Raw genomic sequence first — 22,726 nt, 5'->3', positions numbered from 1 at the left:
GTGTTCTTCTTCCTGATTTTATATATGCAGTCAGGCTGATTTTTTTTTTGTTTGTTACTAACACAGAAAATGAATATCTGAATTTGTCTAAAACTCTGTAATTAAAATATAAAAGAAAAGAAATTAGTACCCAATCCAAATTGTTTAGTCACTGGATAGTAAGATAACCTGTTTTTTTTTAAATATAAGTTCATATACATGCATATACAACACACACACACACACATATATATGTATATTATACATATATATATATATATATATATATATATATATATATATATATGTAATTATGTCTCAGGTGATCAAGGAAAGTTTGTGGTACTGAAACAATTTCTGTTAGGATGTTTGTTTGAAATATAAAAATTATCTGAAATATACTAGAAATTATATTTCCCTATTAACTCTCAGATATATTCTTCCTTTCTTTTACTAATACGCATACCTTTCTCGGCAGGCAAATGACTTCATAGCAGCTGAGGGTTTTATGAAGTGCGGGTACATTTATCTCAATCTCTCCATCTGTAAGGAAAATGACAAAAGTGGAAAGTGCTTAGCTATAGAGTAAGGCTTTTTGTTTTTAATGTATTTGGTACTGAATAGACTTCTACTTAGAAATATTCGATTTTTATTGCACACTCATTCCTCTAGCAATTCTAACAAATCAGCCATCTCATAAAACTTAACCAAAAACTGCATATTCATGATTCATCAATTTAAAATAAACTGTATTGAACATATTTTTCACAGGAACCTTAACTTGAAGCCTTCACTGAAGATTAGGCAGAAATAGAAAATTTCCTGGTCACATTATACGTAACGTGAACATCTGTTACCCTGATCCAAAAGACAGATTTCAATCCGTAAAGCACCCTTTTACGAATTGAAGCAACTCATGAATGTATAGATATTGTTTTAGTTAATGAATATATGTTATAAGCCTGTCATCTTCCAGTTGTAGTACAACTGAGGTAAATAATTCCACGAGGCTGCACACTCATGGAAGGTACAATGTATTCAACGGCATAGATTGGAGGCATTCAGTCAGAGATTGCATTGAGTATGCAATATATATGCCCTAATGAAGAAAATAAGCATTCTGGAGTTAGAAAAAAAAAAAAAGACTTGTCTAAACTGGGGGAAAGGTGGGGCTTCTCTATGAAAGAAGACCAAACTTGAGCTCTGAATTATGAGATCTGAAATAGAAAAAAAACCCACATTGTTTCAATGGAAGTGGTAGAAAATGTAAAGAGCGTAGGGTCTAGCAAGGTGATGCTTGAGACCAATCCTGATATCTTCGGTTTCAAAGACCCATGTGGTGTAATTTAGAAAGTTACAGAATAATAAAACTGTTATTACCTTCACTCTCACTGTGGAACATGCACACAAGTAAATCATGAAGAGAAAGAGAATATGTTTAAAGCCTGGGGTGGGGGGAACATAGAAAATATGAGAGAATCGTGAATGGAGACCATAAGAACTGGACACAGAACCAAGCGACAAAGGAGCTAACAAAGAGAGAAAAAGGAACAGCTCTACAGAGAATCTGAAATTTTTGATAAAGTTCTTGTCCCATATTCAGAATGAAGAGAAGCCACAGAGTCTTTGTGTCATATCTTTGTTTCAATAGTTTAGAAAACATGTAAACTTCTGCTATAATCATTGACCGATTATCTTTGTTTTATGTATTGATGTGATTGTAAGATGGAACAAAGAAAAAGATCAACTGAGGAGAAAGTAGGCTCGAGATCTGTTGAAGCATTTGATGAACTAGGCAGTGTGAGATGATCTGGCATGGTTACTAGACTCACATTTATACAATTGAATGAGACTAAATGCTCCTGGTTGATACCTACTACTCTTAATGAAAATTATGAATCAGAATAATTTAGCTATAAGGTCTTTAGACATCTTTATATATCAGAATAATAGCAGAAGTTTCACTAGTAGGGACTTAATGTAATGAGTGGAAAGAGAATATGACCATTAATTAGCTGGGCAGGGTATGGTGCTAGGTGCCTATACCCAGAAGTAGACACATTTCTATGTTGAGCCCAGTCTGATGTGCATAGCAATTTTAGCCCAGCCAGAATTCCATATTAAGACCCATACCCCAAAATGATTACTTAAATAATGAGTGTAAGGAGAAAAAAATGAAGACAATGTAAACAGTAAATGGAAGGAAGCAACGTGACCACTTTAGCTGAAGGAGCAAAGGCAACACAGAGAAACGCAGACCCTGGAGGACACAGGGGGGTGAAAGTCAGAACATCAAGAGTAAGGATTCCCTCCATCAGCTTGTAGACAGGTTCTAAGCTCAGAGAAGGGTGTCCATTGGACTCACCATGCAAGGGGAAAGGTACCAGAAACACCTTTGGCATGTTAGGTTGAATAGGTCCCTGAGACTGGGTAAACACAAACAAGCCAGAACGATTTGCTTTCTGAAAGGGCCATAGTAGTGAAGGGAGAGTCGGCATCTCCAGGAGGGAATGAATTTGTCTGAGGCTCTGTTCTTCTTGCTCATAATTACCTTGGCAGTTGGTGAATTTTATGACTCTGTTTTAGTCAGGGTTTCTATTCCTGGACAAACACCATGACCAAGAAGCAATTTGGAGGAAAAGGTTTTATTCAGCTTACACTTCCATACTGCTGTTCATCACCAAAGGAAGTCAGGACTGAAACTCAAGCAGGGCATGAAGTAGGAGTTTGTATGTCTTCCTGATGCAGAGGCCGTGGAGGGATGTTACTTACTGGCTTGCTTCCCCTGGCTTGCTCAGCCTGCTCGCTTATAGAACCAAGACTACCAGCCCAGAAATGGCACCACCCAAAAGGGGACCTCACACCTTGATCACTAATTGAGAAAATGCCTTACAGGTGGATCTCGTGGAGGCATTTCCCCAACTGAAGCTCCTTTCTCTCTGATAACTCCAGCTGTGTCAAGTTGACACAAAACTAGCCAGTACAGACTCCATACAAATTTTAGGATTTTTTAAAATTTACTATGAAAAGATGCCATTGGAATATTGATGGAAATCAACTGGTATCTGTAGATTACTTGAGTAGGGTGGATGTTTTAAAAATAACGTTATAACTTATGAATATGACAATTAAAAAGTCGTATCCCATTCAATTCCTTCATCAGTGGTTTGTAATTTTCAATATTCAGATCATTGACCTTATTTGTAAAATTTATTCTTATATTTCTGGAAACTTTTGGAAGCTATTGTGAATTAGACTAATCTATTCATTTGTATTTTGTATTGGTATCATGTAGGGAAAATGCTGTTGATTTATGTATATTGATTTAGTGTCCTTCAATCAGGTACTGATCCCAGGCCCTTTGGTAGAATCATAACATGAAAACATGTCCTCATCTAACAGCAGGCCTGGTGCACATATGAACTATGAACTCAGAGATACTGCAGTAGCATGTACAGGGCCTACATAGTTCTAAGCTTGGTGTGGTCCCAGCACTGAGTGGAGTGGACACAAGCTCACATCCTTAACATGTAAGCTAAGTCGAATTGTTAACCACTCAAAAGTGAAAAATTAGTTTTCTCTAGTGGAGTCTCACTGGGTACACCAACTACTTTTTAGGCCAGGCCAGATTCCCAGCAGTAGGAAACCAACACAAAACAGTACAATGGCTTTTGAGAGTTTCTTCATCTCATAATGCTTTGTCAGGACTTTTCTTCCCCTAACCTTATGAGTTCTTTGCATATATATTATGGTTTCTGGTTTTATGCATTTGTGGGATTTCTGTTTGTGACAGTATGTATTTCTGTGTGTATATGTCTTTCTTCCTTTCTTTCTTTCTTTCTTTCTTTCTTTCTTTCTTTCTTTTTATTTTATTGGATATTTTATGTATTTACATTTCAAATGATATCCCCTTTCCTGATTTCTCCTCCAGAATCCCCTTACACCATCCCCCTCCCCTTGCTTCTATGAGGGTGCTCCCGAACCGACCCACCCACTTCCGCTCCAACACCCTGGCATTCCCCTGCACTGGGGCATCTGAGCCTTCACAGGACCAAGGGCCTCTCCTCCCATTGATGCCAGACAATGTGGTCCTCTGCTACATATGCAGTTGGAGCCATGGTTCTCTCCATGTGTACTCTTTAGTAGGTAGTTTAGTTTCTGTGATCTCTGGGGGATCTGGTTGGTTGATATTGTTATTCTTCCTATGGGGTTGCAAACCCCTTCAGCTCTTTCAGTCTTTCCACTAGCTCCTCCATTGGGGTTTCATGCTCAGTCCAATGATTGGCTGTGAGCTCAGCTTATGTATTTGTCAGGATCTGGCAGAGCATTTAAGCCTTTTATTTGGCTTTTAAAAATTCTGTTTGTTTTTTGTTTTATCTAATTTTACTTTTTTATTATTGTATTTTAGATGCCTGATTGTATCCTAATGAAAGAAAGAAAAGGAAAGGATCTGGGAAGAACCAGGGAAGGAATATATATTGCATTTAAATGTTATTTTTAATAAAAATAATTATTTATGATGTACAAAATAATAAATGAGATAATAACAAAAGAGCATGTCCTCATCAAACAGACACACATTCTCTTTGATTTTTATGGTGAGATATTACCATTTGCATAGAAGCAGTGAGGAGAGTTTTGCTTTTCTGGATCTTGAAAAAAAAGTTCTCCATTTCTCATCATTGACTATAATTCTACTTCCATGGTATTGATGACTCCAGTTTTCTACCCTAGAAATTTCAAAATCATCTTTGGAGGAAAAACTCTTTATTCTTGGGTCTTCACAGCATTCAGGAAATCATATTTCCGGTTAAATCATACTACTGAATCTGTGGCCTGAGAAGGTAGTCATCAGCAAACTAGAGGTACTGTCTCAGAAACCATGTTAAAAACACTTTAGAGAACTTAGCATGGCGTAGGAGGTAAAGCACTAGTTTCACATACCAGAACAGCAGTTCAGATCACCAGGACCCATGTAAGAGCCAGGTCTTGTGTATCTGTAACTCCAGGGTTTGTAAGACAAGAATAGGAGACAAGAAAGGAGATTCCCTCAAAGGAAGTCCCCATGACTAGGATAAGCAGCAGTTTACCACAGGTTACCCTACATTCAAACAAAGAAAAAGACCAGTGTCGACCTCTACTTGGGCACCATGGACTACATACATGTCTCCATTCTGTCTCTCTCTCTGTCTCTCTCTGTCTCTCTCTGTCTCTGTCTCTCTCTCTCTCTTTCTCATACATACACACACTCACGTACACACACAAGGGGGGGAGAAAAAGATGTTTACATGCATATGCACAAAAAAATACCTTGTGGTTTTTTTCTGTTTTTGGTTCCTTGCATTTTTTATATTAGAATATTGGCAAGGGTTTCTCTAAATCATTTCTAACCTCATCTCTGGCTTAGTAACTCAATTATGATTGCATAAGACTGTTCATAATATGTATCACAAACCTAATACATTGCTATTCTGATTCAAGTCTCCAATACTGTCTTTTTTTAAAAAATTCTTTAATCTTTTTTTGCAGTCCAATCATTATCCCCCTCCTGGTCTGCTCTCTGACAGTTCCTCATCCCATTCCTCCTTCCCACCCCACATCTCCAAGAGGATGTCCCCACCTCCTACCCCACCAGAACTTCCCACTCTGGAGGAGGGTGACTCAATATTGTCTTTTTGTATCATTTCAATCTCCTTTTTCTCTTCTTCTCATTTAGGGATTTGCAATTCTTTTTTGTTTGTTTGTTTGGTTGTTTGTTTGTTTTGTCTTTCGAGACAGGGTTTCTCTGTGTAGCTCTGGCTATCCTGGGACTCACTCTGTAGACCATGCTGGCCTCAAACTCAGAAATCTGTCTGCCTCTGCCTCCCAAGTGCTGGGATTAAGCCACCACTGCCTGCCTGGGGCTTGCAATTCTTGAGTGAAACAAGATGAAGAAAGGTAAAACCTCACTTGAATTTAAGCCTGCTGTATTCTGACCTGTTTGTTACCTTATCCTGAGTCCTTAAGTGTGCCATAAAGTGCAGTTTATCCTTTATAACTGGTTAACTGACCTGCTTCCCATACATAAAGGCAACCCATATTATTAACAAGAAGTCAAAAGATCATCTTCCCTTGCAGTTCCCAGCAAGTCACTGGTCAGTTACAACTTCTAAGTCATTTTTGCTTTCTTAGGTAAAGCTAATACATAATGATTTATTCTACTTAAATTTGTTGTTCTCCTGTTCTATTATTTGAAATAAACCATTATTTATTTTCCAACAGGAATAATAATATAAAAAGTTAATTTTAAACCTTTATTACAGTTTTGTTAAGGTGTAGAGAGGCATAAAATTTGCAGAGTTCCAAAGACAGTGTTGCCTTTTATTGGCGAAATGCAATTACAGAACTAATTGGCTGTTACATTACAGGGTGATCCATGCTTGGCCAGCAGCTCCACTCCTGCTGGCATTGTGGGGTTTAGTCCACTTGCCCCCCCTTTCAATATGTTTCATTATCTAAGCCAAGAGAATGGTCACTCAGCGTATGGGCTTGGCAACACCAAGGCACAGATGCTAGGCTCTCAAGTTTATCTTTTCCCCAACAGGAGCAATATGGTAATAAGTGCCTGAATATTTTGGCCAGTAATCAAGCCTTTTGCTCAGTTCAGTTTGCTGGGTTTTATGGCAACCTCAAACTTACCTTTCTGTTTGTTACATATTAAATGGGCACTTGGCACTCCTGATTATTTTTGTTGATAGTCTTCTTTCAGATTGATTTAATTACAGAGATTTATTACAGTGAAAAACTGAAGTGCTCCATCCATTCATATTTTAGCCCACTACACAACATACTTATGTCACTGCAAGTTTTGCTACTTTGTGAATTAAATATAAATTAGACAAAAAGCATAGCTATCACTGATGATAGAAAGTAGAAAGATCGATATATTAGAGAAGAAACAGGGCAAGGAGATTTAGATTACATTTTTGTAATAGGTCAACAATATATTTTCAAAAGGGCTTACAGACCCTCCTAATAGTGTTTGAATTCAAAATGTCACCAAAAGGCTCCTGTGTATTTGGGAAATTTGTATTCCTGGGGTGGGCTTAAGGACTTTAGAACTTTTCAGTCTGCTTAAAGTCTCTATTCTCTGTGTCCTTGTCCTCTGAAATGTACACAAGTATCCACAGACTCCTGCTGCCAGAGATACCATAGATCCACACGGCTAATGTGTGGATCTGCCACCACATTGGGCTCTGTTCTCATAAACTATCAGCAAAATACATCTCTTAACTCTTTTTTCTGCCAGGAATAAATCCAGCAGGACAAGAGAACCCAAACATGGAGTTCAGTTATGGCAAATGAATTGGGAAGTATGATCGTTAGCAGACTTTCCAATGCTATCCTCCCCACACTGAAAAAAAAAATCAGTACAACAGTAGGTATCTTCCCTGATATTTGGTAACCACCTTTCTTTTTCATGTTTCTCATCTCAAGGAAGAACAACTTGAATAGATGAAATCTTATATTGGACATAAGAGTAAATCTGCTTCTTAGACCTTGAATTGCCCCATTAAGCAAAGATGATGATTTGTTGTCTGGGAGGCATGCTAGGGAGAGGAATCTGCTAAAGTCAGCGGACACCTGGCACTCATGAGTTCTAAGAGTGTCCTATTTGCCCCTACATGGACATCAACAGTCACTCTCACATCCTATCTTTATCCTAGGATTATTTTATGAGGGAGCCCTGAGAGCCCTGAGCCAGAATGGGACAAGGATCTTTCAGTGTTGATAGACCCTTTTCTAATATACCTGCCAGAACAGAGATTAAAGTCTCCTTCCTCCATGGAAATTTGGCACGACTTTGGCATTCACTCTCAATTTTGCTTCCTAAATTCTTTTTGAGTCAGTCCTTTCACATTTCAAACTTTAGAGAGTTTGATATTTGCATATATAATTAAATTATAAAATGAAATCAATAGATTATATTGAGAGAAGTAGCTTGAGATAAAAATGAAAAAGGGAGGGAGGAAACAGAATGGAAGGAGGAGAGGGCAAGGAAGACTTCTTATCTTACAAACATCATTTTAAAAATATTTTAAAACATTTAGACTAAATAAAAGAGTACAAAGATATAGGGCCAATATGCAAGTATAATCAAGCTTTATAAAGGACTGAAAACGGATTTGGGTGAATAGAAAGGAAAATTATCATTCTATAAAAGGAGTCAAATAGCTCTTAACATGCTAATCATGCACACATAACAATTTTGGTGAGAATTCTGAAGTGTGATTTAGCAAAATGAAATGATTTCACAGTTCATGTGAAAAACTATTTGTGAGAATGTTATGTAATATCTTTTAAAGTGAAGTTTTAAAGCAAATGAAATCAATATTAAAAATGAAGCAAATCCCACTTAAAATATCTATCCACAGATTTCAAAATAATACTTTTTAAATTAAATTCAGACCATAAATAGTTGGGGAAAAGTAAACCTGACTTCTTGCTGTTCATACCCAGGATTTCTCCTTGTGGAATTCTCTAGGCAATAAAACATAAGGTGTGTATTGTATTAAGCATTATCTATTGCCTACAGATGAGTGGATTATATGGGAAGATGGGCAGAGGTTACATGCAAGTGTTATGCTATTTTGTATAAGGATATTGACTGGTTGAAAATCTGCATATCCATAGGGTTCTTGGAAGTAAAGCCTGCAGATGCTGAGAAATAGCTAATTTGATTTCACAGTTGTACAAAATTATGGCATTATTCCAACTCATTTTTAATGCTTCTATAGTCTTAAATTCTGACTGTCAATTATACTCAAAAATACATCATTGGTTCATAAGTATAGACGTGCAACTTTTAGTACACCATGGCCAAATAGGATACTCTGAAATTAAAGTTTTGGTTGTTTATTTTTGTTTTTGTTGTTTTGTTTTGTTTTTCTTTATTTGTTTTTTTATATTATTACATTTACTTTTTTACACCCATCATTTGTCCTCCCTTCCACAGTTCCTCATCCCATTCCTCCTCCTCCCCTCTGTCTTCAAGATGTGCCCCTCCCCTACCTCACCAGGCCTCCACCTTCCCTGAGACCTCACTTTTCTCCAGGATTAGGCACAGTCACAGGGTTACTCTTCTCTCAGTGAGGCCAAACCAGGCAGCCCTCTGAATATATAGATATAGACATAGACATAGACATAGACATAGACATAGACATAGACATAGACATAGACATAGACATAGACATATGTCCTGGGCCTCGGACCAGCTCATGTGTGCCTGGTTGGTGGCTCAGTGTCTAAGAGATCTTAGGAGGTCTGTGTTAGTTGAATTAAGCATAGGTATTAATAAGCCACTAAAGGACAAACCACATATAAAGAAGTAACTACTTTGGTAATGAATCCAGGTATCATACATTTCAGGAAAAGCATTAATATGAAAAGCATTAATATGCTGTTGGAAGTCATATATCTAGGATAAGAACAGAGTACACAAAAAAGCTGTGAATTATCTGAATTGAACAGATGACTCAGAGCTAAGGCAGGCACTGGAAGGTAGACCTTTGTGTACATGGCAAGTAGAGATCTAAAATGTTATACCAAAAAAACTATGTATTAGGAATGAAATCATTCAGAGATAGAAAAATGCTCAAGAGGAACTGAATCCTTTAAATATTCTTAGTCTCTCAAACTGAAAATTAACATAGCCTTACATTAACATAAGGTATCTATTATTCCCAAATGACTGACAACATTATGAGATATGTATGTGTGTGAATTTCTCTACAAAGAAAAGTTATCATCTGTGTCTAAAATATGCCTTTAATTATTCCTGTCCTATGCTATCTTCCCAATCAAAACTAAGACTATCACTGGAAACAATGAGAATCACACAAAAACCTGGTATTTGGAAAGGAATTACCATATATATATATATATATATGTATATATATATATATATATATATATATGATATACAACATAATACATGATATATGGTACGTGACATATGATATGAGATATGTGATACATGTGATATATATGTATATATAATGTATAATATGCTATATGATATACAATATAATACATGATACGTGATACATGATATGTGATACATGACACATGACATGTGACAAATAACACGTAATATATATATATATATGTATATATATATATATATGTATATATACTACATGTTAGTAATACATAGGGTTAAAGCTTATAGGATAAAAACAGAAACTAGAAAAACTGTAAATAGAAGACCATTGGGGAAAAATGCTTAGGAGAATTTAACATTGTTTCAAAAGAAATAGTGAATTCAAGATAAATCAGAGTAAAATATTCAAAATTAAAGCACAGAGGAACTTGAGGAAGAAAAGCACAGAAGAGGCATAAGGAGAGGTCTAGGAGCCTCTAACTTCTCAATTGTTGAGAAAGAATGAAGTAGGACAAAAGGTACAAATAGTTAAATTTTTCATCTTTTCAGAAATTGACAGGATATGTCAAACCTCATATTAAAAACCTATATGTAATATATACATATATGTGAGATTTAAAAAAGTTCTATATATACATATTTATTGAGTACAGAGCAAATAATCCAATGTTGGCCCAAATATGAAGATGGTGTTATATTCAGAGAGCACCAGAAATACTGGGAAATAACTTCCAAAATAAAAACACAAGCTTTAAAGGTGAGTACATAATAGCCCTGGGTTTTATAACTGATAATATACTAATTATGACAAGGAAAATAAACTAATGTAAAGTAAATGTTTAGGCAAAAAAAAAAAAAAGACAAAATGTCCCAACCACGAACTTATACAAATGGACATACTGGAGATTATTATAACAAGTAAAGAAATTGGCCCAAGAAACAAGCTGGACTAGCCATTCTAATATCGAATAAAATTGACTTTAATCCTAAAGTTATCAAAAACGATAAGGAGGGACACTTCATACTCATCAAAGGTAAAATCTACCAAGATAAACTCTCAATTATCGATGCTCCAAATGCAAGGGCAGCCACATTAATAAAAGAAACCTTAATAAAGCTCAAAGCACACATTGCACCACAAACAATAATAGTGGGAAACTTCAACACCCTATTCTCATCAATGGACAGATTATGGAAATGAAACTAAACAGAGACACAGTGAAACTAACAGAAGTTATGAAACAAATGGTTTTAACAATATCTATAGAACATTTTATCCTATAACAAAAGGATATACCTTCTTCTCAGCACGTCTTGGTACCTACTCCAAAACTGAACATATAATTTGTCACAGAAAAAGCCTCAACAGATACAAGAAGATTGAAAGAACCCCATGCAGTCTATCAAATCATCATGGACTAAGGGTGATCTTCAATAATAACATAAATGGTAGAAAGCCCACAAACACGTGGAAGATGAACAGCACTCTACTCAATGATAACTTGGTCAAGGAAAAAGTAAAGAAAGAATTTAAATACTTTTTAGAGTTTAATTAAAATGAAGCCACAACATACCCAAACTTATCGGAGACAATGAAAGCAGTGAGGAAAACTCATAGTGCCTCCAAAAAGAAATTGGAGAGAGCATATACTAGCAGCCTGACAGCACACCTGATAGCTCTAGAGCAAAAAGAAGCAAATTCACCCAAGAGGAGTAGACAGCAAGAAATAATTAAACTCAGGACTGAAATCAATCAAGTGGAAAAAAAGAACACTACAAAGAATCAACCAAACCAGGAGCTGGTTCTTTGAGAAATCAACAAAATAGATAAACGCTAAGCAGACTACCTAGAGGGCAGAGAGACAGTATCCTAATTAACGAAATCAGAAATAAAAAGGGAGACATAACAACAGAAACAGAGGAAATCCAAAAAATCATCAGATTCTACTACAAAAGGCTATACTTAACAAAACTGGAAAACCTGGATGAAATGGACAGATACCAGGTACCAAGCTTAAATTAGGATCAGATTAATGATCTAAACAGTCCCATGTTCCCTAAAGAAATAGAAAGAGTCATTAGTAGTCTTACAACCAAAAAAAAAAGGGGGGGGGGATAAAAATTGGAAAGGAATAAGCCAAAATATCACTATTTGCAGATGATATGGTAGTATACTTAAGTGGCCCCAAAAATTCCACCAGAGGTCTCCTAAAGCAGATAAACAACTTCAGCAAAGTAGCTGGATATAAAATTAACTCAAACAAATCAGTGGCCTTCCTCTACATAAACAATAAACAGGCTGAAATAGAAATTAGGGAAACAACACCCTTCAAAATAGTCACAGATAATATATAATACCTTAGTGTGACTCTAAGCAAGTGAAAAATCTGTATGATAAGAACTTAAAGAAGATGGAAATATCTCCCATGCTCATGGGTTAGCAGGATTAATACAGTAAAAATGGCCATCTTGCCAAAATTAATATATACATTCAATGCAATCCCCAACAAAATTCCAACTCAATTCTCAGAGTTAGAAAGAGCAATTTGAAAATTCATCTGGAATAACAAAAATACCTAGCATAGTGAAAACTATTCTAAACAATTACAGAACTTCTGGTGGAACCATCATCCCTTACCTCAAGCTGTGCTACAGAGCAATTGATTAAAACTGCATGGTATTGGTATAGTGACAGGCAGGTAGATCAATGGAATAGAATCGAAGACCCAGAAATGAACCCACACTCCTATGGTCACTTGATCTTTGACAAAGGAGCTAAAACCATCCAGTGGAACAAAAGACAGCATTTTCAACAAATGGTGCTGGCTCTACTGGTGGTTAGCCTATAGAAGAATGCAAAACAGTCCATTCTTATCTCCTTGTAGAAAGCTCAACTCTAAGTGGATCAAGGAACTCCACATAAAACCAAATCACTGAAACTTCTAGAGGAGAAAGTGGGGAAGAGCCTCAAAGATATGGGCACAGGGGAAAAATTACTGAACAGAATACCAATGGCTTGTGCTATAAAATCAAGAATCAACAAATGGGACCTCATAAAATTGCAAAGCTTCCATAAGGCAAAGGACATTGTCAATAAGACCAAAAGGCCACCAACAGATTGGCAAAAGACCTTTACCAATTCTTATTCCAGTAGAGTGCTAATATCCAATATATACAAAGAACTCAAGAAGTTAGACTCCAGAGAAACAAATAACCCTATTTAAAAATGGGAATCAGATCTAAATAAAGAACCCTCTACTGAGGAATATTGAATGGCTGAGAAGCACCTAAAAATGTGTTTAACATCCTTAGTCATTAGGGAAATGCAAATCAAAACAACCCTGCGATTCCACCTCACACCAGTAAGAATGGCTAAGATCAAAACCTCAGGTGTCAGCAGATGCTGGCAAGGATATGGAGAAAGAGAAACACTCCTCCATTGCTTCTGGAATTGCAACCTGGAACAACCACTCTGGAAATCAGTTTTGCAGTTCCTTCGAAGATTGGACATAGTACTACTTGAGGACCCAGCAATACCACTCCTGGGTAAATACCCAGAAGATGCTTCAACAGGTAATAAGGACAGATTCCCCACTATGTTCATATCAGCCTTATTTATAATAGCCAGAAGCTGGAAAGAACCCAGATGTCCCTCAAGAGAGGAATGGATACAGAAAATATGATACATTTACACAAACTATTAAAAACAATGAATTTATGAAATTTGTAGGCAAATGAATGGATCTGGAGGATATCATCCTTAGTGAGGTAACCCAATCATGAAAGAACACACATGATATGTACTCACTGATAAGTGGAGATTAGCCCAGAATCTTGGAATACCTAAGATACAATCCATACACCTCATGAAACTCCAGAAGAAGGAAGACTGAAGTGTGGGTACTTCCATCCTTCCTAGAAGGGGGAACAAAATACCCATGAAAGGAATTACAGAGACAAAGTTCAGAGCAGAGACTGAAGCAATGACCAGCCAGAGACTGCCCCACCTGGGTATCCATCCCATAAACAATCACCAAAACCAGACACCATTTTGGATGCCAACAAGGACTTGCTGGCAGAAACCTGATATAGCTATCTCCTTAGAGGTTCTGCCAGTGCCTGACAAATATAGAAGGAGATGCTTACAATGATCCATTGGACTGAGCACATGGTCCTCAATGAAGGAGCTAGAGAAAGTACCTAAGTAACTGAAGGGTCTGCATCCCTATAGGAGGAACAAGAATATGAACTAACCAGTAACCCCAGAGCTCTCTGGGACTAAACCACTAATCAAAGGAAATGCATGATGGAACTCATGGCTTTAGCTGCATATGTAGCAAAGGATGGCTTAGTTGGTCATCAATGGGAGGAGAGACCCTTGGTCCTGTGAAGGCTCTATGCCACAGAATAGGGGAATGCCAGGGCCAGGAAGTGGGAGGGGGTGGGTTTGTGAGTAGGGGGAGGGGCGAAGAAATAAGAGGAGGGGGCTTTTGGAAGGAGACCAGGAAGTGGGATAACATTTGAAATGTAAATAAAGAAAATAATAAAACAATGAAAAGACAAGACTAGGATATATCTCTACTGCAGAGCTCTACAGAGCTGCTCAAGACCCTGGATTCAATATGAGTTCTGCAATGTCTATGGAGGTAGGGGATGGATGTGGGGCAGGAAGCGTACACACACACATACATACACATATATGAGAGAGAGAGAGAGAGAGAGAGAGAGAGAGAGAGAGAGAGAGAGAGAGAGAGAGAGAGAGAGAGAGAATAATAGACTAATAAAGAACATGCAACCACATATGTGACAGAGGATGCATAGCAGGGATCCAGGAAGACTTCTTGAAGCTCAGTAACAGGGACTAGATGTGTGGTTGAATAGGCTGTAGCGATAGAAGCATAATAGCAGGGGTAGCTTTGTGTCACTGGAGAGTTCCGTCTTCAATTTGGTGACTATTATGTTACTTTATACATGATAAACTGTTCAGACTCTATGAAAAGCTAGCTGAATTTTAATGTTATCAATGTTATCAATGTTGGTTTCCTGCTTGTGAGGAGTTCAGTAATTATACAAGTGTTGGCATTTGAAAAGTAGGCAAAGGGTATGTAGGACCTACCTGTGCTAGCTGTCCTTTACAAATTTTGCCTATTGATAATTTTTAATAAAATCATTTTAAAAAAATAAAGAAATTATCCTTATAACTAAGAGGTATAAGAAAGCAAAGTAAAACATTAAAGGCAGACAGATGTGAATATTTCTAAATTAATGTTGAATAATGTTATTCATGAGCTTTGGAAATGCTAGAAATATAAGGCATTAAAATGTACACATCTTTCGAGTGTACATGGAATGTTTCTTCAATGCTTGGCCTTTTGCTGTTCATAAAGTAATTCAATGCATTCAAATGATTACCAACAATTAAAGTCTGATTTCTAACTATAGTATAAACTAGAATTTAAATAGGATAATTTAAAATATTAAAATCTCTGTGTCCATGTGAAGTCAAATACCAAATTAAGCTTCTAAATAAGTCGTGTTTAAAGGAAGAAGTAAAATAAAATAAATTTTACATCAGTGATACTGAACATACTTGCTACTTAAATCACATTTTATGTAGCTAATGCTTTCCTGTGAGGCAAATTCATAGCCTTAAATACATAATAAGAAATGACAAATGCTGCAATTAAGTAATAATAATAAAGAAATAATGCTGAAATTAAATACTCAAAGGTCCCAGTGAATGTGGGCAACATGCATTTTACAGTATCTGTGGTTTTAGAGTGACATTGAAGCTCATCTGGACCACAGAGTAAAACCAGGTTTTATTCTTCAGAGAATATAAACAAAAGAAAGTATATGATAATTATGGGGAATCTTCTATTTAAATATAGACAAGAATACATTTAAGTTTATCCTTTGAATACAACAAAGAGGGCTTGAGTGGAAGTGTGTGGTGTTTAAGTCTTGCGCAGATTGGAGACAGGACTTGAAGGAATATCCACCATCAATAAATTCCTAGGATCTGGAAGTAATACCATAGCAGCCAAGGGTCTAATTTAGGTCTGTCCTACTCATTGGCCAACATATTGGACTCTGGTGTAACTATAATGTTAAAATGTATAAATGTTACTATAATGGTTAAAATAAAATATAGTAAGTGTGTTGATTGAAAAGAATGTAAAATAAAACCTGCTACATCATTGGGTAATTTGTGAGGAAAATCATTTTATATAAAGAAATCACATAATTAAAAAATGAAAAAGAAAATGTTACCAGATGATATGGTAACATTCTTTTTAAAAGAACATAGATATTGGTTACAGGGATACTTCTCAGTTGGTGAAAACATATTTAGCCTGAATAAGGTCCTAAGTTCAATCCCCTATATTGAAAGATGAGTAAAATTCCAAAATCCAATTTTAGAAAAATAATAGACAATTATTACGTGAATAATGTATAAAATGGGCACATATAATAGAGTAGTAACTTAATTTGGTTTAAGTAGATATCTGACAGAATTTATGATTTTGGAAACTCTACTATGATAAAATTACAAAAGTGAAATATGTAGGTTACAAGCATGGCACAAACGTAAGTGAGTATGATAAACTATATCAATGATTTTGAAATGCAAAACAAATTCTTAGACAATGCAACTTATTAAAATTAACAAAATAAAGGCAAAATCATTATAGTGTTTTAAATTACAAAACAATTTAAGCCTATAAATTTTCCTTAAAAGAAACCTTAGATTTAGCCAAAGTTCAGCAGATTATTTGCTTATTATGGGGGTTCTGTAGTCCCAGGGCAAGCTACCTCTGAGTTGGAGGACCCAGGAAAACCATTTGAGGCTCTTCTGAAGTCCCTCCTCCAGAAGGAATATAGCTAATGAAATATTTCTCATTCTGAGGTCAGAGTCTGCATGAGGAAATGGTCCTTTTGCAACAGTATGCATGTGTTTGCTCCTTTAGCCTCTTCCAGTTTGGTCTGCAGCTGATTCCATGGTGTCAGCTGGTACTGAAGCAGATCTTCCCCACTTAATTGACCCTCTGTAACACTGAGCCTGTCTCTTGTACAGCTGCTCCCAGAAGTGTCAAGGGTCCACACACTCTATACAAAGATCAGGACACCATAAGCACCTCTCTCAGAAGACGAGATGTAGACTTCATATCTGGAGAAATACTGAGAATAATTAATATTCCACCAGTACCCTCACTCCAGAGAAGCTGACATGTGAAATGAACCATTATAGTGAGTACTTGAATCATAATGCCAGATTTATAACTTCTGACAGCACTAAGTGGCAAGTGTGATAAGAAATATGACAAAGACTTGAAAAAGACAGCCTAGGTCAAAGGCCAATAGTAATACTAAATGTAGATTAAAATACCTTTTATCTATCTATCTATCTATCTATCTATCTATCTATCTATCTATCTATCATATATCTATCATATATACATCACATATATATCATATATATCACATATATATATCATACATATCACAAATACACACACACACACATATATATATATGTATATATATATATATATATATATATTTATATACGTAATCTGTCTGCTTATGTACTTTTCTATATCTGCCCTCAAAAGTAACAATACTTATAATTATCCTATGGGCAAGACAAGTCAAAGCCTATATGTATGGTTTTATCCACAAAGCAATTTGGTATTAGAATAACAATAGAATAATTGATGAAGTGAACAGATTAGGACTCACAACATGAACAAACCTGTGGTAAACACTTAGTGTGGATATGTGTGATAATTAGTTACATAATAAATATGATAGCTCCGAATGAGTAGTCAAAAGATTTATCACTAAATTAATGATATGATTCCAGGTCAAAACCTAGGAAAACTTAAATTGAAAAATATTGTTTCAAATTAGATATATTCTAATCCTTTCTTTCTCGTCATATAGTTGAACCAGTGCCCAAGGATTAAAAGATAGGGATTCCCTGTTTCTGACCTTTTTTCTACTTCATCGATGTCACACCATCCTCTTCTACTCCTATGATAGTGCACATTTGCCAATCTTGTTTTTCCCTCTTTCAGACTAAGAATGTTTATCTGTGTTAGTAGTCTTAGAATATGCTAACAGTGGATTCTGTTGAACACTCATGTTGTTCTTGACTCACTAATTTATGTTCCTGTCTTTATTTTCTTCATTATTAAATTTTATTAGTTTCAGAAATGAATTTTATAGCTAATACATTGTTCCCTATCCCTGCCACCCCACACTGACATTTTAAACTTGAGGCATCCTTTGCCTATATCAATTTTGATTTTTATCTCATTAGTTCAGTTTGAAATACTATAAATTCTAAAGTATTTCAAAATGTGTAGTTACATCTAATGTAACTTATTTATTAGTTCTAAAATTATCAACTACATTTAATGTCATTTTTAGCACTGATGCCTAACTCTGATGGTGTTATATAACTCTTCTATGGAAGTTAATTGACTTGCACTGTAGCCATGTAAACAGGAATTTAAAAAATATTTTTCTATGCTTGAGAGCATTATGTAAAATTCAGTGCTACATGCTAATTTAAGCATGGTTCACACATTTGAGTTATGCTGAAATGAGTCTTTAGTTTTGTTATTTCTATGTTCATCTAGTTTAAAATAATTATTAAAAAGAATGTTGAAGGAAAGACCATCTAGGGACTGCCCCGCCCCACCTAAGGTTCCATCCCATCTGCAGACACCAAACCCCGACACTATTGCTGATGCTAAAATGCACTTGCTCACAGGAGCCTGGTATGGATGTCCCCTGAGAGGCTCAGCCAGTACCTGACTAAGGAAGATGCAGATACTCACAGCCCACCATTGGACTGATCCCAGGGACCCCAAGGGAGGAGTTAGGGGAAGGAATGAAGGAACAGAAGAGGATTGCAACCCCATATGCAGAACAACAATATCAACTAACTGGACTCACAAGAGTGCTCAAGGACTAACTCACCAGCTACATATGTAGCAGAGGATGGCCTTATCTGGCATGAATGGGAAGGGAGGGCCATGTTCCTGTGGAGGCTTCATGCCCCAGGATAGAGGGATACTAGAGCTGTGAGGTGTGTGGGTGGGTGGAGGAACACCCTCATAGAAAGATGAGTGGGGTCCTTTCAGCAAAATCTTGCTAGTGTATGCAATGGTGGCGGCATAGCAAACACAGAAGTAGATGCTCACAGTCAGCTGTTGAATGGATCACAGGGCCCCCAATGGAGGAGCTAGAGAAAGCACCCAAGGAACTAAAGGGATCTGCAACCCTATAGGTAGAACAACAATATGAACTAACCAGTACCCCGGAGCTCTTGTCTCTAGCTGCATATGCATCAAAAGATTACCTTGTCAGCAATCACTGGAAAGAGAGGCCCATTGGACTTGCAAACTTTATATGCCCCAGTACAGGGGAACGCCAGGGCCAAAAAGTGGGAGTGGGTGGGTAGGGGAGTGGGGGGGAGGGTATGGGGGACTTTTGGGATAGCATTGGAAATGTAAATGAGGAAAATACCTAATTAAAAAAAAACTGATCAATAGGAAAGGGAAAAAAAAAGAAAAAGAAAAATTATGTCCTGAAGAAATGAATAGGTCTTCATGAATTATCATTATTTTATTTTCATTTGGAAGATAATTATGACAATTACTAATCCAGATGAAACTTATCAATTAATAATCAATACCAAACTTGAATCTCTACTCATCTGCAACCACAAGTTAACTAAAGACACATAAAACTGAGAAAGTCTGTCAAAACAAGTTTGTTCATTTTTATCTATAAATTATATTTCATGTATTTGCATATGTTTAGGCATTCTACTTATCAGAAAATTCAATGATTAAACTGTTCCAAGATGTTAAGAGAATTTTAAAAACCCACTCTGAATACATCAAAAAAAAAAAAAAAAAGAAAAGAAAAGAAAAAGAAAGATGAAAGATGAGGGGGAATGGGATGGGGCTTTGTAGAGGAGAGACCAGGAAGGGGAACAATTCTTGAAGTGTAAATAAATAAAATAACCAAAAACATGTTAAAATATCTCACTATTATTCTTTTTTCTCCATTTTTCTTAGATTTATATCTTTGTTCTTAGAGTATTTCAGATATTTGAAGTATAAAATAAATAAAAAGATCATCACTGGCCTTTTCCCTAATAATGAATTTTGTATTTAAACTTAATTTGCTTGTTTCAGAGTAAAAGAGTTATACAGACTTGCTACTGCTTGGTATTAAAGGATAAATTTGCTCATCATTGTCTTCTTTTATTTTTGTATCTCGTAATTTTGTAAGCAACATAGGGCTCAGTTGTGATCCTGCTTCAGTGTTTTTATTGAAAACACTTCTTTATCTCCCATGCTGTTGTTTGGTTTGTGCTTTATTTCTCAGAGCTTTCTTTACTCCCTATACAATAACACATATGTTTTATCTATGTTCTAACTGCATATTAGAGCTGATCTTCCACCTGCTCCTCATATTGTTTGCTTTAAATTACACATGACTCCACGGGAAAGTTGCTGTCTATCGACTAAGTCTTCTCCTGTTAAAGACTGAGTTGGTTTTTAGTTAGTTGGAGCTACTGCTTCCTGCTCTCATACAGATTCAAACCAAATAATTGGACTGCCTGCTGCCACCAACAAAGCATCAGGGTAGACCCAGTACTGTAGCATGCTATTTGCATGTAATCTCATCATTAGATATCTGCCTAGAATTGTATTTTCTATTTATATGGGATGTTTCTCTCTCTAATTAGCTTTGTACATCTTGACATTACTAAGCTTCTTAATTACCAAGTGAGTTTCATGTCAGCTGGAGGACTTTTTGTTTATGCTGTTGTATAACATATCTCTGCTATGTGGTATAGTATAATTCTCATATATATTTATATATGAATATGTAATATTATATATATATATATATATATATATAATTTTATACTCTGCATCATATACCAAACAGATTCTTCCTATAATTTATAGAAACAAACATTACATATTATTCATGGACAAATATATACTTCATTTTCAAATCTCCCAGACTTTGATAAATTTGATTTATTTACAGGGATTCCCAAAATATATACGCATGATTTTTTTTTATTTCCAGTAAGGGAATATCATTAGAAAAGATAGCCATTATTTTCATAATATAGTTGAAATAAAATATCCAAAAAAGACATAAAATATGATACATCAAGGAACAAAGTGAACAATGTTTATGTTGGGGAGAAATTACTAACATATAAAGTAGTGGAGGATTTTTTTTCACTTCAGTTTTGTATGTGGGAAAGTTCAATTAATCCAAGTTTACTAGTGCACACTTAGACAATGTGTCCTTTGAAAGATTTTCTGATTTCCTCAACTATGACATGCCTAGATGAAATTTGTAATCTGTACACTAATTAATCTTTGAAATATTCTTCAGTTAGTTTAATACAATGCATCTTGAAATCAGGATTCACTCGCGAGCATCTGTTCTTGTCTGCTCTGAGGTGTTAGAAATACACTACATCCCTTGAAGTGCCTCTCCCCTACATAGGGGTCTTTGCATGCACCTGACCATGTGAGAACTGTGCAGCACCTTCTAATAAAGCATCCAGAACAAAAAGGGATTTTTATATAAAATCTTGCTTCTCTGTTTGTTTGTTTTGTAAATACAGATTACAAATTTTGTTTCTTAGTTCTGTTTGGTTTGTTACTTTGGCAGAGGAGAAAATATTAATTTTATTTGAGGTAGGATAAAGCCAGTTAATTTGCTTTGGATAAATCTTTGTTTTCTGAAGGAGGAACATAGTATTAAGAAAATGCCCTTGTTTTCAACCTTTACAAAGGCTTTGCCCTTCAATGAATGTATCTAAAACAAATCAAAATTAGTCAACCAAACAAAGAAAGCATCAAAGAGATAAAAAATGAAAAGCCCTGCCCACACATATCCACCAACACTTGGCATCTAATTCCTCTAATAGGGACTCCAAGTAGGAAATATGGCTGTGTATATTTTACATCTGAGACCCTGTGACAATGGTTCACTGACTGAAAGTTACAAGCTTAAAGCTAATCCTTCTTACTTATCCTAGGACCCAATTAGAAAGACAGCACCCCAAGACCAGTTGCCGGAATACTAAGGCAAATTGTGCTGTGGAATCTAAAATGTAGTTTGTTCTTTCTCTAGAAAAGAGAATTTTGGCTAACCAGTGCAAGATGAAAATATAGTCAACTACATGGAGACATAACAATTTATTTATTTAAAGATAATCTATCTTGATGCATTTTTACAATTCTTCCTAGGGTGTTCACTATTGGTGTGTGTGTGTGTGTGTGTGTGTGTATGTGTGTGTAGGCATATGCATGCCATGGCACCCATGGGAAGCTCAGAGGACAAGCTTGGGTATGAGTTCTTGTCTTTCACCATTTTTGAGACAGAGTCTGCCATTCTGAAATGGTATCTAGTCCAAGAGCATCTGGGGATCCTCCTGTATTCCATTACCCATTTTGCCATAAGGATGCTAGTATATCAGATGTATTATTACACCCATCTTACATCACTTGTGGGCATCCAAACTCAGATCTTCAAGCTTGGGAGGCAAGTGCATTACTCATGTAACCACCCTTAACTCTTCCTTCATACATATTCTAATCAGTGTATTAGCCCTTAGCTTTACAAGTCCCTTAGTTCATAGGAAGGATACATGTAATGGTCCCCTAATCAATTAATTTATCATTTTGAAAGACTTTTCACTTTTTTCCCTCATAATGATTAAATACTATATTTTTGTGCATATTCTGGAATCAAATATCACAGTTG

This window comes from Mus musculus, chromosome 2 (assembly GCF_000001635.26).
Source record: "Mus musculus strain C57BL/6J chromosome 2, GRCm38.p6 C57BL/6J".
Taxonomy (NCBI): Eukaryota; Metazoa; Chordata; class Mammalia; order Rodentia; family Muridae; genus Mus; species Mus musculus.
The sequence above is the reverse complement of the archived record's forward strand: the minus strand, read 5'-3'. Positions refer to the sequence as shown.